The sequence below is a fragment of the Theropithecus gelada genome, chromosome 10 (genome assembly GCF_003255815.1).
Source record: "Theropithecus gelada isolate Dixy chromosome 10, Tgel_1.0, whole genome shotgun sequence".
NCBI lineage: Eukaryota > Metazoa > Chordata > Mammalia > Primates > Cercopithecidae > Theropithecus > Theropithecus gelada.
Genome location: NC_037678.1, coordinates 6762944 through 6781262, shown reverse-complemented (window position 1 = coordinate 6781262; position 18319 = coordinate 6762944). Strand labels below are relative to the sequence as shown.

Sequence of the window (18319 nt, the reverse complement as noted above, 5' to 3'; positions counted from 1 at the left end):
CTGTGGTCCCTTCTGTCTTCCTCACAACAACCAGCATAATCATTTCAAATGCTGATCTCTTTGTGTTACTTCCTTGCTTAGAATACTCCAATTACCTCCTAGTGCTCTTAGAACCAAGACCAAAGTCCTTGGTGTCTTTGTGGCTGCAGCACGGGCCCTCCCCTGCTTCTCTGCTGCCACCCTCCCCCGGCTCCCTCTGCCTCAACCACACCGGCAGTCCCTCAAATGTGCTCATTCCCAAGCAAGGTTTTTTTTCTCTTCACCTGCTGTAACCTCTACCTAGACCACCTATTCCTCGCCCCTCTGACTAATGAGCACCTCCTTGTCCTAACAATCAAGAGTTCCCACACTTGAGTGGACATCAGGATCACCTGGAGGGCTTGTTAGAAACAGATTGCTGGGCACACTCCAGATTCCCATTCCAGTCCTGGGTCGGGGTGAGGCCTAAGAATTGGCATTGCTGGCCGGGCTCAGTGGCTCACGCCTATAATCCCAGCACTTTGGGAGGCTGAGGCAGGTGAATCACGAGGTCAGGAGTTTAAGACCAGCTTGGCCAAGATGGTGAAACCCCATCTCTACTAAAAATACAAAAATTAGACAGGCGTGGTGGCAGAGTGCCTATAATCCCAGTTACTTCAGAGGCTGAGGCAGAGAACTGCTTGAACCCAGGAGGCAGAGGTTGCAGTGAGCCAAGATTGTGCCACTGCACTCTAGCCTGGGCAACGCAGTGAGAAGAAAGAAAAGAAAGAAAGAGAGAAAGAGAGAGAGAGAGAGAAAGAGAGAAAGAGAGAAAGAGAGAGAGAGAGAGAGAGAGAAAGAGAGAAAGAGAGAGAGAAAGAGAGAAAGAGAGAGAGAGAGAGAGAAAAGAGAGAGAGAAAGAGAGAGAGAGAGAAAAGAAAGAAAAGAGAGAAAGAGAGAGAGAGAGAAAGAGAGAGAGAAAGAGAGAAAAGAGAGAAAAGAAAGAGAGAAAGAAGAAAGAAAGAAAGAAAGAAAGAAAAAGAAAGAAAGAAAGAAAGAAAGAAAGAAAGAAAGAAAGAAAGAAAGAAAGAAAGAAAGAAAGAAAGAAAGAAAGAAAGGCTGGGCATGGTGGCTCATGCCTATAATCCCACCACTTTAGGAGGCCGAGGTAGGCGGATCATGAGGTCAGGACATCAAGACCATCCTGGCTAATACAGCAAAACCCCTGTCTCTACTAAAAATACAAAAAAATTAGCCAGGTGTGGTGGCAGGCACCTGTAGTCCCAGCTACTCAGGAAGCTGAGGCAGGAGAATGGCGTGAACCCGGGAGGCAGAGCTTGCAGTGAGCTGAGATTGTGCCACTGCACTCCAGCCTGGGTGACAGAGCAATACTCCGTCTCAAAAAAGAAAAAAAAAAAAAAAACAGAGAGAGAGAATTTGCATTGCTGACCAGTTCCCAGGAGATGCTGGTGCTGCTGGGCGGGACATCACTCTCTGAGAATTCAGGTCCTAAATTTCAGTTCAAATGCCACTTCTTCAGGGAGCCTTCCTTGACACCGCACACTAGGCTGGCTTCCCTTACATGCTTTCACAACAACCTCTGTTGTCCTTCATAGCCTTAGTCCAATTTATAATGATGTAGCTATTGGGATGAGTCTTTGATTAAGGCTTGTCTCCCACTAGACTTTGAGTTCCATAAAGACTAGAGGCAAAGTAATTGACATCTTCACTACATCTCCAGACCCGAGGCCAGTGACTGGTGTTCAGAGGTATTAAAAATGAACGCATGAGTGGATTTGCTTCAGCTGCTGAAGCTTGACAACACAAGGTAGACAACACCTGCCTGTGGCCTCCTGCCTGGAGTCCTCTTTCTAATCAGTCAGCGAGTGATATCAGTTTTGCTGGGAGAACACCTCTTAAATCTATCTTCTGCTTCTCTGCATCCCTGAGGTCACTGTCCAGTTCATGTGCACTCACTGAGATTACAGAAATGGCCTCAGATCACTTCTAGGTCTCCAGCTTCACCTCTGATTCATCCTCCTCTGTTACCAGGATTTACCTTTCTACAGCACAGGCATAATTATGGTACTCCCTTGCTTGAAAATACACAATGCAGCCGGGCGCGGTGGCTTACACCTGAATCCCAGCACTTTGGGAGGCCGAGGCAGATGGGTCATGAGGTCAGGAGATCGAGACCATCCTGGCTAACATGGTGAAACCCCGCCTCCACTAAAAATACAAAAAATTAGCCAGGTATGGTGACAGGCACCTGTAGTCCCAGCTACTCAGGAGGCTGAGGCAGGAGAATGGCATGAACCTGGGAGGCAGAGCTTGCAGTGAGCCGAGATTGCACCACCACACTCCAGCCTGGGCAACAGAGCAAGATTCCGTCTCAAAAAAAAAAAAAATACACAATGCAGCTGGGAGCAGTGGCTCACACCTGTAACCCCAGCACTTTGGGAGGCCAAGGCTGGAGGATCGATTGCTTCAGGCCCAAAGTTCAAGACTAGCATAGGCAACATAGTAAGACCGCATCTCTACAAAAAAAATAAATTTTTTAATTACCCAGGGAGGGTGGTGTGCCTATAGTCCCGGCTGCTCAGGAGGCTGAGATGGGAGGATCACTTGAGTCCAGTAGTTCAAGGTTGCAGTGAGCTATGATCACACTGCTGCACTCCAGCCTGGGTAACAGAATGAGAACCTGTCTCCACACACACACACACACACACACACACACACACATACAACGTCAAATTATACATGTGTTAAAATTTCATAGGACTAGTCACCAAGGAAAAAGATAGGCACACTGGTAAAAACTAGTGAAATGTGAGTAAAGTCTTTAGTTAGTATTGACTTTAATTAAATTGATGTTGAACCAGTGTCAATTTCCCAGTTTCAATAATTATACTACAGTTATTCTGTAAGATATTATCACTGGGAGATGCCGGAAGTACACAGGAACACAGTACTAATTTTATAACTTTTATGTGAATCTAAAATTATTTCAAAATAAAGTTTTTTAAAAACATGGATTAATCCGGTTCCAAAATGGCAGCATAGAAATGCAAGCTGGCTTCACTCCCACCTGAAAACCAAAAGTAAATATACAGGGCCAACATTATCACCAGGAATATTCCAGAATTCTCATATGAAGATGAAACAGGCCGGGCGCGGTGGCTCAAGCCTGTAATCCCAGCACTTTGGGAGGCCGAGACGGGTGGATCACGAGGTCAGGAGATCGAGACCATCCTGGCTAACATGGTGAAACCCCGTCTCTATTAAGAAATACAAAAAACTAGCCGGGCGAGGTGGCGGGCGTCTGTAGTCCCAGCTACTCGGGAGGCTGAGGCCGGAGAATGGCGTGAACCCGGGAGGCGGAGCTTGCAGTGAGCTGAGATCCGGCCACTGCACTCCAGCCTGGGCGACAGAGCAAGACTCCGTCTCAAAAAAAAAAAAAAAAAAAAAGAAGATGAAACAGATCTTGGGGCCACAGCTCTGAGGGGACAGTAAGAGAATTCAACTTCCACATCCATAACACCCCTCCCCTCATTCTGCCTGGCACCAAGCCTGCAAAGAAATTTTCCCCCAATTCACTGTTTCTACACTGAGAAAAGTGGGGCTGAGGTGGACAACCAGCTTTTCCACCATCTTGGGTTCCCTGGCAGGAGACCTGTACCTGCCTTAATCCATCACAAGTGCCTGAAGGGAGAAACATCCCGGAGGACAGAAAGAGGTAAAGAGGTAAAGAGGGGGAGGTGGGACTACCATCTCCAGCTCTTGAAACTCTGCTCTATAACTCAACAAAAGGAGACACCAAATCAGAGTGGCTTTTCAGCAGGTACATGCTGGTCCTCTGGACACAAACCCTAGCCAGCCTTCCCACACTGCTGGGACATCCCCTTTAGGACACCCCCCGACCCATTCAGGAAGGGCAGCATTCCAAGCAGTTACTAGAGACAAGGTGAACCTGAGCTCAAGGTTCTAACAACTACAGCAGAAAAGGAGACAGCAAGCTAGCAGTAAAGAACCTGTAAGAAAATATATCCAATGAAAACAAAACAAAACAAAAAAATCTAGAGAAAACTGGAATACACAACTATCCTTCAGTGCGAAAACACAGATGTACATCCACAAAAAACAGCAGCAAACAGGGAATCATGATTTCTCCGAGCAATCAAAGCAAGGAACCGGTAACTGGTCCTAATGAAACAGTGGTATTTGAGCTATCTGTCCAAGAATTCAAAATAGCAATTTTAAGGAAACTCTGTGATTTCCAAGATAACACAGAAAATCGATTCAGAACTTTATCAGAGAAATTTAGCAGAGATTGAAATAATTTTTTTTTAAAAAAAGGGGAAATCTTGGAACTGAGAAATACATTTGCTGAACTGAAAAAATCATTAAAGGCTACCAACAGCAGAATGGATCAAGAAGAGGAAAGAATCAGTTAGCTTGAAGACAGGCTATTTGAAAATACACTCAGAGGAGAAAAATGAAAAAAAGAACAAGAAGCAATGAAGATCACCTATAAGATATAGAAATTTTCCTCAAAAGATGAAATTTTAAAAAATCATTGATATTCAAGGGAATTGAGCAAGAGCAAGGGGTACAAAGCTTATTCAAAGAAATAATAACAGAAAACCTTCCAAAACTTGAGAAAGATATAAATATCCAGGTACAGGAAGATCAGAAAACAACAAACAGATTTGACCCAAATAAGACTATTCCAAGGCAAATAATAAACTGTCAAGTCAAGAACAAGAGAGAATCCTAAAAACAGCAAGAGGGAAAAAAGCAAGTAATATATAAAGGAGCGCCCATTCATCTTGCAACAGACTTCTTAACAGAAATCATACAGCCAGGAGGGAAGGGAACAAATTTTCAAAGTTCTAAAAGAAAACAAAAAAACTGTCATCCAAGAATATTATATCCAGCAAAGTTATCCTTCAACTATGGAGGAGAGATAAAGTATTTCCCAGACAAACAAAAGTTGAGAGAATTCACCATCACCAGACCTGTCTTACAAGAAATGCCAAAGGACTTCAATCTGAAAGAAAGAAAACACTAACATTCAGAAAAAACAAAACTAAAGATATAAAACATGCTGGTAAAATTAAGTACACAGACAAACTTGAGATACTCTAATATTGGAATTGTGGTGTGCAATCTACTCATAACTCTAGCATGAAGCTCAAAAGAGAAATTTCTTAAAAACAGTAATAGAGGCCGGGTGTGGTGGCTCACGCCTGTAATCCCAGCACTTTGGGAGGCCAAGGCAGATGGATCACGAGGTCAGGAGATCCATACCATCCTGGCTAACACAGTGAAACCCCGTGTCTACTAAAAGAATACAAAAAATTAGCAGGGCGTGGCGGCGGGTGCCTGTAGTCCCAGCTACTCAGTAGGCTGAGGCTGGAGAATGGCGTGAACCTGGGAGGCAGAGCTTGCAGTGAGCCGAGATCGCACCACTGTACTCCAGCCTGGGTGATAGAGCAAGACTCCATCTCAAAACAAAGAAACAAACAAACAAAAAAAAAAACAGTAATAGCTACTGCAACCTGTTGAGATGGGTAATATAAATATGTAAATTGAGACAACTAAAAGTCAAAATGTGGGGCAGATAGAATTAGTGTAGAATTTTTTTTCATTTTTGGTTTGTTTATATTCTTTTTTGTAACCTAAGATGAGCTGTCATCTTTTTAAAATAATTTCTTATATCTATAAGATGTTTCTGTAAGCCTCATGGTAACTATAATGCAGAAACCTAAAAAGCAATGAATTAAAACATACTACCAGAGAAAATCACTTAAGCACAAGGGAAGACAGTAAGAAAGGAAGGAAGGGAAGACTTATAAAACAAACAGAAAAAAGCAACAAAATGACAACAGTAAGTTCTTACTCATCAATAATAACACTCAATGTTAATTGACTCAGTTCTCCAATTAAAAGGCACAGAGTGTCTGAATAGATTAAGAAACAACGCCCAACAATATGCTGCCTACAAGAAACCCACTTCACCTATAAAAACACACACAGACTGAAAGTGAAGTGATGGAAAGGATATTCCATGCAAATGAAAACCAAAATAAGAGCAGGAATAGCTTTGCTTGTATCAGATAAAATAGACTATAAATCAAAGATTATCAAGTAGTGTGAAGAAGAGGTGAGATGTCCCCTGAACTGACAAGAGGTCGTGTAGTGCTACATCCTGCACCCAGCACTGACATCCCACTGCCATCATCACCATACCCAAGAGAAAGGTTGAATAGGACATGAAAGAAGATAAAACCAGCTGGGTGGCTCACACCTGTAATCCCAGCACTTTGGAGGCCGAGGCGGGTGGATCACCTGAGGTCAGGAGTTCGAGACCAGCCTGGCCAACATGGCAAAACCCTATCTCTACTAAAAAGATGAAAAATTAGCTGGGCATGGTGGGGAGTGCCCATGATCCCAGTTACTTGGTGAGGCTAAAGCAGGAGAATCACTTGAACCCAGGAGGCAGAGGTTGCAGTGAGCCAAGGTCACGCACTGCACTCCAGCCTAGGCAACAGAGCAAGACTCTGTCTCAAAACAAACAAACAAACAAAAGATAAAACCAAGATGAAGGACAAATCACAGAGATCTGCAAGCTTGTCTGCTAAACCTGCTCCTCCAAAGCCAGAGCCCAAGCCTAAAAGGGCCCCTACAAAGAAGACAGAGAAGGTACCCAAAGGGAAAAAGGGTAAAGCTGATATTGGCAAGGAGGAGAATAACCTTGCACAACATGGAGATGCCAAAACAGACCAGGCACAGAAAGCTGAAGGTGTTGGAGATGCCAAGTGAAGTGTGTATATTTTTAATAACTGTGTACCTCTGATGACTGTACAGTTTGAAATACTATTTTAATCAAGTTTTATAAAAATGGAGAAGCTATATTGTTAGCACCAGAACACTTCATTGTTGCCTTTTGGGGAAGGAGCATATGTCACTAATAGAATGTCTTCAAAACTAGACTGATGTGGAAAAAACACCTTTCGCTTCCAGTTTTGAGAGACTTCCTCTTGGCTCCCACAAGGAGGGATTTCCTGGCTTTGACACACATAGCCACTTTAGCATGAAAGCCTTAAGGAGGGGAAAACAAATTCATTTTTATGTCCTCCTCTTTTCTCTTTCCACCTTTAGCATAGACTTAACTCCCTTAAACCAAGATACCTGTTGGGACCTGACCCTCAATAATTGGTTATCAGTGTGTTAGGCAATCTGGACTTTCCAGTGAGGCCACTGAGATGGTGCCCCTCAAAAGAGCAGCGGTTCTCTTTCTAGATTGTGGATCTTTAGATAAATTCTCCCATTTTCATTTCACTTCCTGAAAGTCATGGTTGGCTCATGAAAAGTTCTTCAACCCTCACTCTAAACTTTCCCTGTACAGAGCATCAAATGAAGACTTCATAGGGTTTGATAATGGCTTTCTGATTTTTGGTAGTCCATTGAAGAAGGGAGTTTGAAAGTTGTTAAATACTGTTAACGATTGTCTGCCCATGTCCTGCTTAAATACCATGATCGGTTATGGAAAGTATCTTTAATAAAGCTGGGTAAAATCAAAACCTATCAAAAAACAAAAAGAAGGTCACTATACAAAGGGATCAATTCAGCAAGAAGATATAACGATTATGAATATATATGCAAGCCATGCCAGAGCTCACAAGGACCTAAAGTTAAATATTACTAGATCTAAAAGGAGAGACAGATTGCAATACAATAATATTAGGGTACTTCAAAACACTTCACTCTCGATTATAAATAGATCATCCACATAGAAAGTCAACAAAGAAACATTGCCATTAAACTACAGACTAGACCTAATAAGGCTAACTGATACTTACAGAACATTTCACTCACTGCTTCAGAATACACATTTCATTTTCTTTTTCTTTCTTTAGAGATGGGGTCTTGCTATATTGCCTAGACTGGACTCAAAACTCCTGGGCTCAAGTGATCCTCCCCTCAGACTCCCAAGTATTTAGGATTATAGACACACACCACTGTACCCAGCTAGAATACATATTCTTTTCATTAGCACATGGAATATTCTCCAGAATAGACCACATCTTAGGCCACAAAACAAGTCTCAACAAATTCAAAAAAGTAGAAATCATATCAAGTATCTTCTCTGATCACAATGGAATAAAACTATAAATCAATAACAAAAGGAACCTCAGAAACTCACAAACACATGGAAATTAAACAACATACTCCTGAATGACCAATGAATCAATGAAGAAATTAAGAAGGACATTTTAAAATTTCTTGAAATAAATGAAACAAAAATCCAACACACCAAAGTCTATGTGCTACAGCAAAAGCAGTACTAAGAAGGAAGTTTATAATAATAAATGCCTATGTAAAAAAAAATAGACTTCAAAGAAACAACCTAATGATGCACTTCAAGGAACTAGAAAAGCAAGAACAAACCAAACCCAAAAGTAGTGGAAAGAAAGATATTATAAAGATCAGAGGCTGGACACGGTGGCTCACACCTGCAATCTCAGTACTTTGGGAGGATGAAGTGGAGGATTGCTTGAGGCCAGGAGTTCAAGACCAGCCTGGGCAATATAGCAAGACCCCACCTCTACAAAAACTTTTTTTAAAAAATTAGCTGGGAATGGTGGTGGCAAGCACCTGTAGTCCTAGCTACTCAGGAAGCTGAGGCAGGATTGCTTCAGCTCAGCTGTTTGAGGCTGCAGTGAGCTATGATCCTGCTACTGCACTTCAGCCTGGGCAACAGAGCCCTGTCTCAAAAAAAAAAAAAAAAAAAGGCCGGGCGCGGTGGCTCAAGCCTGTAATCCCAGCACTTTGGGAGGCCGAGACGGGCGGATCACGAGGTCAGGAGATCGAGACCATCCTGGCTAACACGGTGAAACCCCGTCTCTACTAAAAAAAATACAAAAAACTAGCCGGGCGAGGTGGCGGGCGCCTGTAGTCCCGGCTACTCGGGAGGCTGAGGCAGGAGAATGGCATAAACCCGGGAGGCGGAGCTTGCAGTGAGCTGAGATCCGGCCACTGTACTCCAGCCTGGGCGACAGAGCGAGACTCCGTCTCAAAAAAAAAAAAAAATCAGAGGATAAATAAACACAATTGAGACAAGAAAAAAATACAGAAAATCAATGAAACATGAGTTGGTTTTTTGAAAAGATAAAGTCAACAAACCTTTAGCTAGATTAAGAAAAAAAAAAGAAGACCCAAGTTGGAAAGGAAGAAGTCAAATTAGCCTTGTTCACAGATGATGTGATCTTATATTTAGAAGAAAAACCAAACACTCCACCAAAAACCTGTTAGAACTGATAAATTCAATAAAGTTGCAAGATGCAAAGTCAACATACAAAAATTGGTGGCATTTATACACACCCACAGCAAACAAACTAAAAAAGAAAGCAAGGAAAAAACCTATTTACAATAGCTACAGAGAATATAAAATACCTAAGAATCAATTTAACCAACGAAGTGAAAAACTGATAGAAGGAAAACTATAAAACACTGATGAAAGAAATTGAAGAGGACACCAACAAATGGAAAGGTATTTCATGTTCATGGATTGAAAGAATTAATGTTGTTAAAATGGCAATACTACCCAAGGCAATTTACAGATTCAATGCAATCCCTACCAAAATACCAATGGCATTCTTCATAGAAATAGAAAAAAAAATCCTAAAATTTACATGGAACCACAAAAGATCCCTAGTAGACAAAGCAATCCTGAGCAAAAAGAACAAGGTGGAAGGCATCACACTACATGACTTCAAAATTTACTACAAAGCTATTGCTATCAAATCAGCATGTCAATGGCATAAAAACAGACACAGAGAACAATGGAACAGAATAGAAAACCCAGATACAAATCCACACGTTTACAGCCAACTCATCTTTGACAAAGATGCCAAGAACACACAATGGGGAAAGACAGTCTCTTCAATGAATAGTGCTGGGAAAACTGGATAACTATATGTAGAAAAATGGCACTAGAGCCCTGTTTCTCACCATACACAAAAATAAAATCAAAATAGATGAAAGACTTAAATCTAAGACCCAAAACCCTGAAACTACTAGAAGAAAGCACTGGGGAATTGCCTCATGACATTGGTGTAAGCAAAGATATTTTGTGTAAGACTTCAAAACCACAGGCAACCAAAGCCAAAGTAGACAAATGGGATTACATTAAGCTAAAATCTTCTGCACAGCAAAGGAAACAAGCAGTAAAGTGAAAAGACAACTCACAAAATGGGAGAAAATATTTGTAAACTACTCGTCTGACAAAGGATTAACAACTAGAATACATATATAAGGAGTTCAAACAGCTCACAGCAAGTAAACAATCTGATTTATATGTGGGCAAAAGATCTGAATAGGTATTTCTCAAAAGCAGACATCCAAACGGCCAACAGGTATATGAAAAAATGCTTAACATTACTAATCATCAGAGAAATGCAAATCAAAAGCACAATGAGATATCATCTCACCCCATTTTGGATAAAATGGATTTTATCCAAAGGACAGGCAGTAACAGATGCTGGCAAGCATGCAGAGAAAGGGGAACCCTTGTACACTGCTGATGGGAATGTAAATGAGCACAGCCACTATGGACAATAGTACGGACTTTCCTCAAAAAACTGAAAATAGAACCACCAAATGATGCAGCAATTCCACTACTGGGTGTGTATCTCCAAAACAGGAAATCAATATATCAAAAAGACATCTATCCATGTTCATTGCAGCACAATTCACAATAGCCAAAATAGAATCAACCTAAGTGACCATCACTGGATGAATGGATGAAGAAAATGTGGTACATATACCCAGTGGAATATTATCCAGTCATAAAAAAGAATAAAATTCTGCCATTTGTAGCAACATGGATAGAACTGGAGGTCATTATGTGACATTCTCATTAAAAAGTGAGATAAGCCAAGCACAGAAAAGAAGAATGTTGCATGTTCTCACTCGTATGGAAGAGCTGAAAAATTGGATCTCACAAAGATAGAGTAAATTGGTGGTTAGCGCAGGCCAGGAAAGGTAGAGGGGAGGAGAGGGTGAAGAGAGGTTGATTAATGGGTACAAATATATGGTCTGATAGAAGAAATAACACCTAGTGTTAGATAGATCAGTAAGGTGACTATAGATTACAATAACCTATTGTACATTTCAAAATAGCTAGAAAAGAAGAATTTGAATGATTCTAACATAAAGAAAAGACAAATATTTAAGGTGATGGATATCCCAAGTATACTGATTTGATCTTTACAAATTATATGAATGTATTAAATTATCCCATGTACCCTGAACTACGTACATGGATTATGCATCAATAAAAATAAATATAAATTTTTTTAAGAACGAAAAAATAGGGCTGGGAGCAGTGGCTCATGCCTGTAATCCCAACACTTTGGGAGGCCAAGGTGGGCAGATCACTTGAGGCCAGGAGTTCGAGACTAGCCTGGCCAACATGGCAAAATCCTGACTTTACTAAAAATACAAAAATTTAGCTGGGCATGGTGGTGGGTGCCTGTAATACCCGCTACTGGGGAGGCTGAGGTACAAGAATCACTTGAACCTGGGAGGCGAAGGTTGCAGTGAGCCGAGATCACACCGCTGCACTCCAGCCTGGGTGACCAAGTGAGACTGTCTCAAAAGAGAAGAGAAGAGAAGAGAAGAGAAGAGAAGAGAAGAGAAGAGAAGAGAAGAGAAGAGAAGAGAAGAGAAGAGAAGAGAAGAGAAGAGAAGAGAAGAGAAGAGAAGGGAAGGGAAGAGAAGAGAAAAAAGAAAAGAAGTAATGCTTCTCCAGGGCATAGAGACAGAAATTCAATTTTTTTTTTTTTTTTTTGAGAGGAGGTCTTAGGCTGGAATGCAGTGGTGCAATCTCGGCTCACTGCAACCTCACCTTCAGGGCTCAAGTGATCCTTGCACCTTAGCCTCAGCTTCCTGAATAACTGGGACTACAGGTGCGTGCCACCACATCTGGCTAATTTTTGTAGAGGCAGGGTTTCGCCATGTTACCCAGGCTGGTCTCGAACTTGCGGGCTCAAGTGATCCTCCCACCTCAGCCTCCTTAAGTGTTGGGATTACAAGTATGAGCCACAGACCAGGCCTGAAATTCAAACTCTTAATTGTGGGGTAGAAGGTCATTCACATAATTAAACCACCTGGCTTCAGGTGACCCTTCCAGTCGCCATTACCTCCAGGCATGCTACGCTCTCACCCAGTGCTCCCAATATACCGTGTAGTTCCTCACTTCTGAGTTTTGGTTCATGCCTGTGCTAGAATTTCCTTCATTCTTTTGCACCTGGCACACTTCAATTACTCTTTCAAGACTGAGGGTATATCCCCTTCCTTCAGGAGACCTTCCTATTGTCCAAAATTAATCATGCTTTTACAAAGAACTTAAGTCTTATAGGTATGCTTTGCTAATTGTTTCAGTTAATAAAGACAAGAACCAAAAGATAAAAGCCACTCATACTTACATCACTTTGCTGTAGGGCTACAGATGTGGTGGGTAAAACATGAAGTAAAAGTTCTAATATTTTCCCATCTATTCCTCTAGTCCTACCTCAATTTTCACTTTGATTCTCTGCTTCCACACCTTTCTGTTGGTCCCTGCTAGACAACAAGTCCCTCCAGTGGACTCCACTTACCTTTTTACACTCAGCATGGCATAGCATGCGATAAGCACCCCACTAATCTTTGCTCTTGATGGACCACAGTTATCAACATTACGACTGCAAGGGATAGAAGCTTAGGCTAATTTTACCCTTGATTTTGAAAGCTAAACAAGGTTCTGAGTAAGACCAAGACACTGTGAGGAATTCTGTAGCTTGCCCCTGACTTTACACCATCCTCAGCTGAGGTTTTCAAAATAAAGAGAATTTTGAGACATTCATGAATGTGATTACTTCAGAACTTGGTGAGGTAGAAATTGGCAAGGATCATAAAAACTAATACCCCGAAATAAGCATCAAGTCACAGACCATCAAATGCACTTCTTAACCAAGAGGAAAAACACAATTAGAAGGCTATCTCACTGATATATTTGTTTATTTGCCAGAGAAGTATTGATGTCCAGTTTTAAACACATGCTATTTATATCAGAATCATAACAAAAGTGCCATCCATCTGCCTTGGCATCCAGAGAAAACATAATTCAACACAAGAGTAAAAAGTGTGCACAGCCAAACAGAAATGGCACCAGAAGCAAAAATTGCTGGAACTGTATCATGGAGGGGGGTGTGGAAATTATCACTCGACTAAATTGGAAAAAAATTGTAAGCAACACAAAAGGTTTTGGCAGTTAAATCCAAACACTTGAGAAAAATCTTCTTGTCTATACTGATATCAAATGGATGTTCTGTTATATTTTGGGACACATCAACTATCAAGTTCCGTTTATAGCCTTCCACACACTTACATATATACATCGGCCATTTACTGAGCATCTACATTCTTGGACACTGGAAAAATCAAAAGCTTTGGCATCAAGCAGGCATAGGGTCAAACTGGCTCCACTATCTACCACCAGAACTTGCAAGTTAATTAACCTCCTCCTGACTCAGTTTCCTCATTTGAAAAAGGGAGATACAGTTGCCTTCCATATCCATGGATTCCACATCCACGGATTCAACCGTGGATGGAAAACATTCAGGAAAAATATGGATGTTGGTGTCTGTATTGAACATGTATGGAGTTTTTCCCTTGTCTCAATGATATGGTATAACGATTTCCATTTACATTGTATTTAGTTATTGTGTTTGCATTGTATTAGGTATTGTAAGTAATCTAAAGATAATTTAAAGCATATGGGAGGATTGTGTAGGTTATATGCAAATACTACACCATTTTATATAAGGGACTTGAACATCCATGAATCTAGGTATCTTCGAGTGGGTGCTGAAATGAATCTCCCACAGATACTGAGAGACAGCTGGAATACCTCTCCTTTAAGCAAGTATTCTTAACATGGAATCACGGTCCATGTGTGTGCTTTTGTAGCCCTACAGACTCGCTGAGATGCAAAACTGTGTGTCAGACGATTTTTCTAGAGCACTTCTCAAAAGGTAGGTGACCCCAAAATGGTAAATGCCACCACTCTAAAGGCTGTGGATGGATCACAGGTGATATTCGTGAAGTGCTTGGCACACAGTGAGCTTTAGCTATTTGGTAGCTGTTATTTTTAGGTCCCGAGGATATACAGAAAGATCAATCAGAGCACTGGGGGAAAAAAAAAAAAGGCATACGGTTATAGGTGTCACCTCAGAATATCAGAATAAAATAACAGAGAAAAAACAAAAAGTGAGTCCAGAAAAAACCCAGCAGGAAGAACTGGCAGGATGGAAACACCAGGAGTGCCAAAGCAGTGAGATGACCACTGCCCGGGAATACCCAGTGCTTAGGCAGGGGATGGCATATGGCAGGCACTCAGCGAACAAACAAATGACTGAAACCAACCCAGGATGCAGGATAACACCATTTACAACGTCCCGGGGGAAAAACTATATTCAGAAGGTGTTATTGAAAACTTACTATTCAGAAATCTTCAATTTCAAATATTCAATTCAAATGCTAGAGTCCACATTTTCTCCCTGAAGAGTGAGGACATTAAGCCCACACTTTTGTCATTGAGCAGTAATCTAGGCCCTTCCAATCCTCTGTGATGAGCCCTGTGAGAAATTTATTTTAGAAATAGGTTAGATCTATTTTTCCAGATGAATCAAAAGGCCTTATTTGCCTGGAAATAAAATAAATCTTACTACCTTCTTTTTTTTTACTTTTATTTTTTCCATGAGTTGACAAGAAGCTCCCAGCTAAATCTCTAGCCCAACTTTATTAACCATTATAGATGATCTGAGTATTCCTTCTTTCTGATACCTTCCTATTCTGTCTATATTTTTAATGATTCTGATTTACATGTTTCTATTTTACTGCATTGTAGTTATTCTTACAAGTCATCTCAAAGCCTTGGCAGGACTTGTAGAGTATATAAATATTTGAGAGTGATAGCGTTCTCAAGAACACAAGTGATTATCAGGCAGTCCTGGAGTTGGAGCCATACTCACTACCATTTATCAACTTTGTCAAGTCCCTTAACCTCTCTGTATTCCTCTTGCCTTTTGTTTTGTTTTTTTGTTTGGTTTTGGTTTGTCTGTTTTGAGATGGGAGTTTTACTCTTGTTGCCCAGGCTGGAGTGCAATGGTGTAATCTTGGCTCACTGCAACCTCCGCCTCCCAGGTTCAAGCGATTCTCCTGCCTCATCTTCTGGAGTATCTGGGATTACAGGTGCCTGCCACCATGCCTGGCTAATTTTTTGTATTAGTAGAGATGGGGTTTTACCATGTTGGCCAGGCTGGTCTTGAACTCCTGACCTCAGGTGATCCACCCACCTCAGCCTCCCAAAGTGCTGGGATTACAGGCGGGAGCCACCACGCCCAGCCTGTTTTGTTTTTTGAGACAGGGTCTCACTCTGTTGCCCAGGCTGGAGTGCAGTGGCATGATCATGGCTCACTGCAACCTAAAACTCTTGGGCTCAAGTGATCCTCCCACCTTCAGCTACCAAGTAGCTGGAAGTACAGGCAAATGCCACCATAGAGATGGGGGTCTCAATTTGTTGCCTGGGCTGGTCTCAAACTCCTGGCCTCAAGCAATCCTCCTGCCTCAGCCTCCCAAAGTGGTAGGATTACAGGCATAAGCCACCGCACCCAACTTGTACTTTTTCATAGCCAACTTGTGAGGACTAAATTTAAAAAGTATGAGGCACCAAACTGTGCTTGGCACATAGTAAGTGTTCAATTAGTATTAGCCAGTAGTAGTAGTAGTAGTTGTTGCAGTAGAAATAGAAGTAGTAAAACTGTGGACAAATAGATGGAAAGAAAAAGTAACAAATGGTATCTGAAACAAAGTAAACAAAATAAGCAGTGAAAGATCAAAACCAAAAGTAGAAAATGAAGCTTTTAGTACTGAAAGGGTATCATACTCATGTTATCTCTATTCAGTTTTCTCAAACCTGTTGCAGTTGTTAACAACTGCCTTGTTAACAGCCAGCGGCCTCCCACCAGATTCCTGATCTGGTCAGACACCAGGCTACTAAACATTCTCATGGAGCTGGTTCTGTCTCCAGGTGCCAATCAGCTGCAGGGATCACAGCATGAGTGCTATAGAGATCTCTGTATAAGGGGAAAAAGTGGATAGCTGGAACAGGGCAGGTTTTCCCCGGAGAGCGAAACTTACAGTCTCAGGTAAGCACTTCTTGATAAATATCTATGATCACCTATCATGAACCAAGCATTAAAATGAGCATAGAGGAAAAAGGGAAAGCACAGATAACTAAAATAAAATCCTCATCCTCAAAGGATCTTTCAATAAGACTGGGTAGGAGGCAAATATTTTCGCATAAATTCAAAGAGGGTATTTGTGACTCACTTTCATATCCCCAGAACTTAGCCAAGTAAACGTTCGCTGAATTGAAGGTAATGGATAAAAGACATGAACTGTAGTGTATGAAAGTAGAATTTATTTACAGCATTTCTGTTAAGTTCACCCATTTAGGAGCACATATTAAATTAGGCCAAGGCGGGCGGATCACTTGAGGTCAGGAGTTTGAAACCAACCTGGCCAACATGGTGAAACCCCATCTCTACTAAAAATACAAAAATTAGCTGGGCGTGGTGGCAGGAGCCTGTAAATCCCAACTACTTGGGAGGCTGAGGCACGAGAGTCGCTTGAACCCAGGAGGCAGAGGTTGCAGTGAGATGGGATCGTGTCCCTGCACTCCAGCCTGGGTGACAGAGCAAGACTCCGTCAGGAAAGAAAAGGAGAGGAGAGGAGAGGGGAGGGGAGGGGAGCAGAGGGGAAGGGGAGGGGAGGGGAAGGAGAGGGGCAGAGAGGGGAGGGAAGGAAAGAAAGAGTAGAGTAGAGGAGAGGGGAGGAGAGAAGAGGAGAGGAGAGGGGAGGAGAGGAGAGGAGAGGAGAGGGGAGGAGAGGAGAGGGGAGGGGAGGGGTGGGAGGGAGGGAGGGAGGGAGGAAGGAAGGAAGGAAGGAAGGAAGGAAGGAAGGAAGGAAGGAAGGAAGGAAGGAAGGAAGGAAGGAGAGAGAGAAAGAGAGAGAGAAGAAGAAAAAAGAAAAGAAAAGAAAGAGTCCTCTTAACAGGGGCAAGACATCCTGAAAGGCAAAGATATGGAAAGAAAGAAAGGGAGTAGAGAGAGGGGTAATTTGGACAACCTTCAAGTAAGCCCTATACAGATGTGTACCTCACAAAGTGTTTCCAAACAAAATTTCTGAGGGAGGCAGGGGTAATTATGTGCAGGCTAAGGGAGAAGAGTGTAAAAGAGCAGAGATTTTGCCGTGAGACAGAAATGAGTTTGAATTCTGGCTCAGAAACTTCCTATGATAGTTGTGTGACTTTGGAAAAGTCCCTTCACCCCATAGGTTTCAAGTCCTCGTCTGTCTACAGGAGGGAGTCAATCATGATATTCACAAGAGTGGTGTGGGCACAAATGAAATCAGGAGCATGAGACATGTTGTAAACTGGAGAGATTTAGGGCATTTCCACACACATTTCCCAGTTGATTCTCACAGAGATGCAGGGAGGAAAACGTCACCACCGTCAGCGTTGTTTATCGTTCTTCTCCTCATATCAGGTAAGCTCCGGGAACAGGGGCCCTACTATTTCGCACAGGGCCCCAGGGCCTACAACGTGCCTGGCACAAGCAGACGCGCCCTGAACACCTGCTGGGTGAATAAACAAATCACCACCCCTTCATGCCTGGGAGTGGGCAGCAGCGCCGGCCTTCTCAGGGCAGTGAGACCCACGGAGCTGCCCGCCCGCCCAGCCCCTCCTCGGCCTGTCGCACGCGCGTGGCCACCCCGAATGCAGCCTTACCGGGGCCCCCTCCTCGATTCTCCGCCTAGCTGGGCCGGCACCCGCGTGCGCGGACCCCAAGCCGAGGGGTCTCAGAGGGGCCGCCCGTTCGGCGTCTCTAGGACGCTGTTGCCCGAGAGACGACGGCAGTCGCTGATTGGAAAATAAGCCTACACGCCTAGCAAGAAGCGGAGCTATGATTGGTCAATTGGAGATAAACGGGAAGGGGCGGTCCAGGTTGGTTCCGCGACTGCACTCCCGGAAGAAATTTCCGCCGGAAGTCTCGTTCTCTGAGGAGCGGGAACCGTGGCGGCTCGTGTCACGGGAGCGGGTTTCTGTTACGTGGGCTTTAGCGCGAGCTGGGCGGTCGGCCCGGTCCCACCGAACTGTATACGGCCGTGTGGCCGGGGGAAGTCAGCCCCCTGCTCTGAGAAGCAGATTCTCCATCTGTAAAAGGCTAAGCGTGCCCACTGGGGCCTGTGG

At 42.8% G+C, this 18319-nt stretch overlaps 1 protein-coding gene across 4 annotated transcripts in view; it reads right to left on the bottom strand.

Moving 5' to 3' along the window:
- The window catches only part of EFCAB6 (EF-hand calcium binding domain 6), a 313426-nt gene extending 295330 nt beyond the window's left edge, over window positions 1–18096 (bottom strand). The window contains exons 1-2 of one of the 4 annotated variants that reach the window (XM_025399951.1): window positions 17858–18096; window positions 14506–14642 (exon numbers count right to left, since the gene is read on the bottom strand). The gene's annotated coding sequence lies outside the window, so the exon portion shown is untranslated. Of the gene's footprint in view, window positions 1–14505; window positions 14643–17531; window positions 17829–17857 lie in introns of those variants that run through there. The other 3 variants (XM_025399955.1, XM_025399953.1, XM_025399952.1) reach the window with 3 other exon arrangements.
- Window positions 18097–18319: the final 223 nt, after the last annotated feature.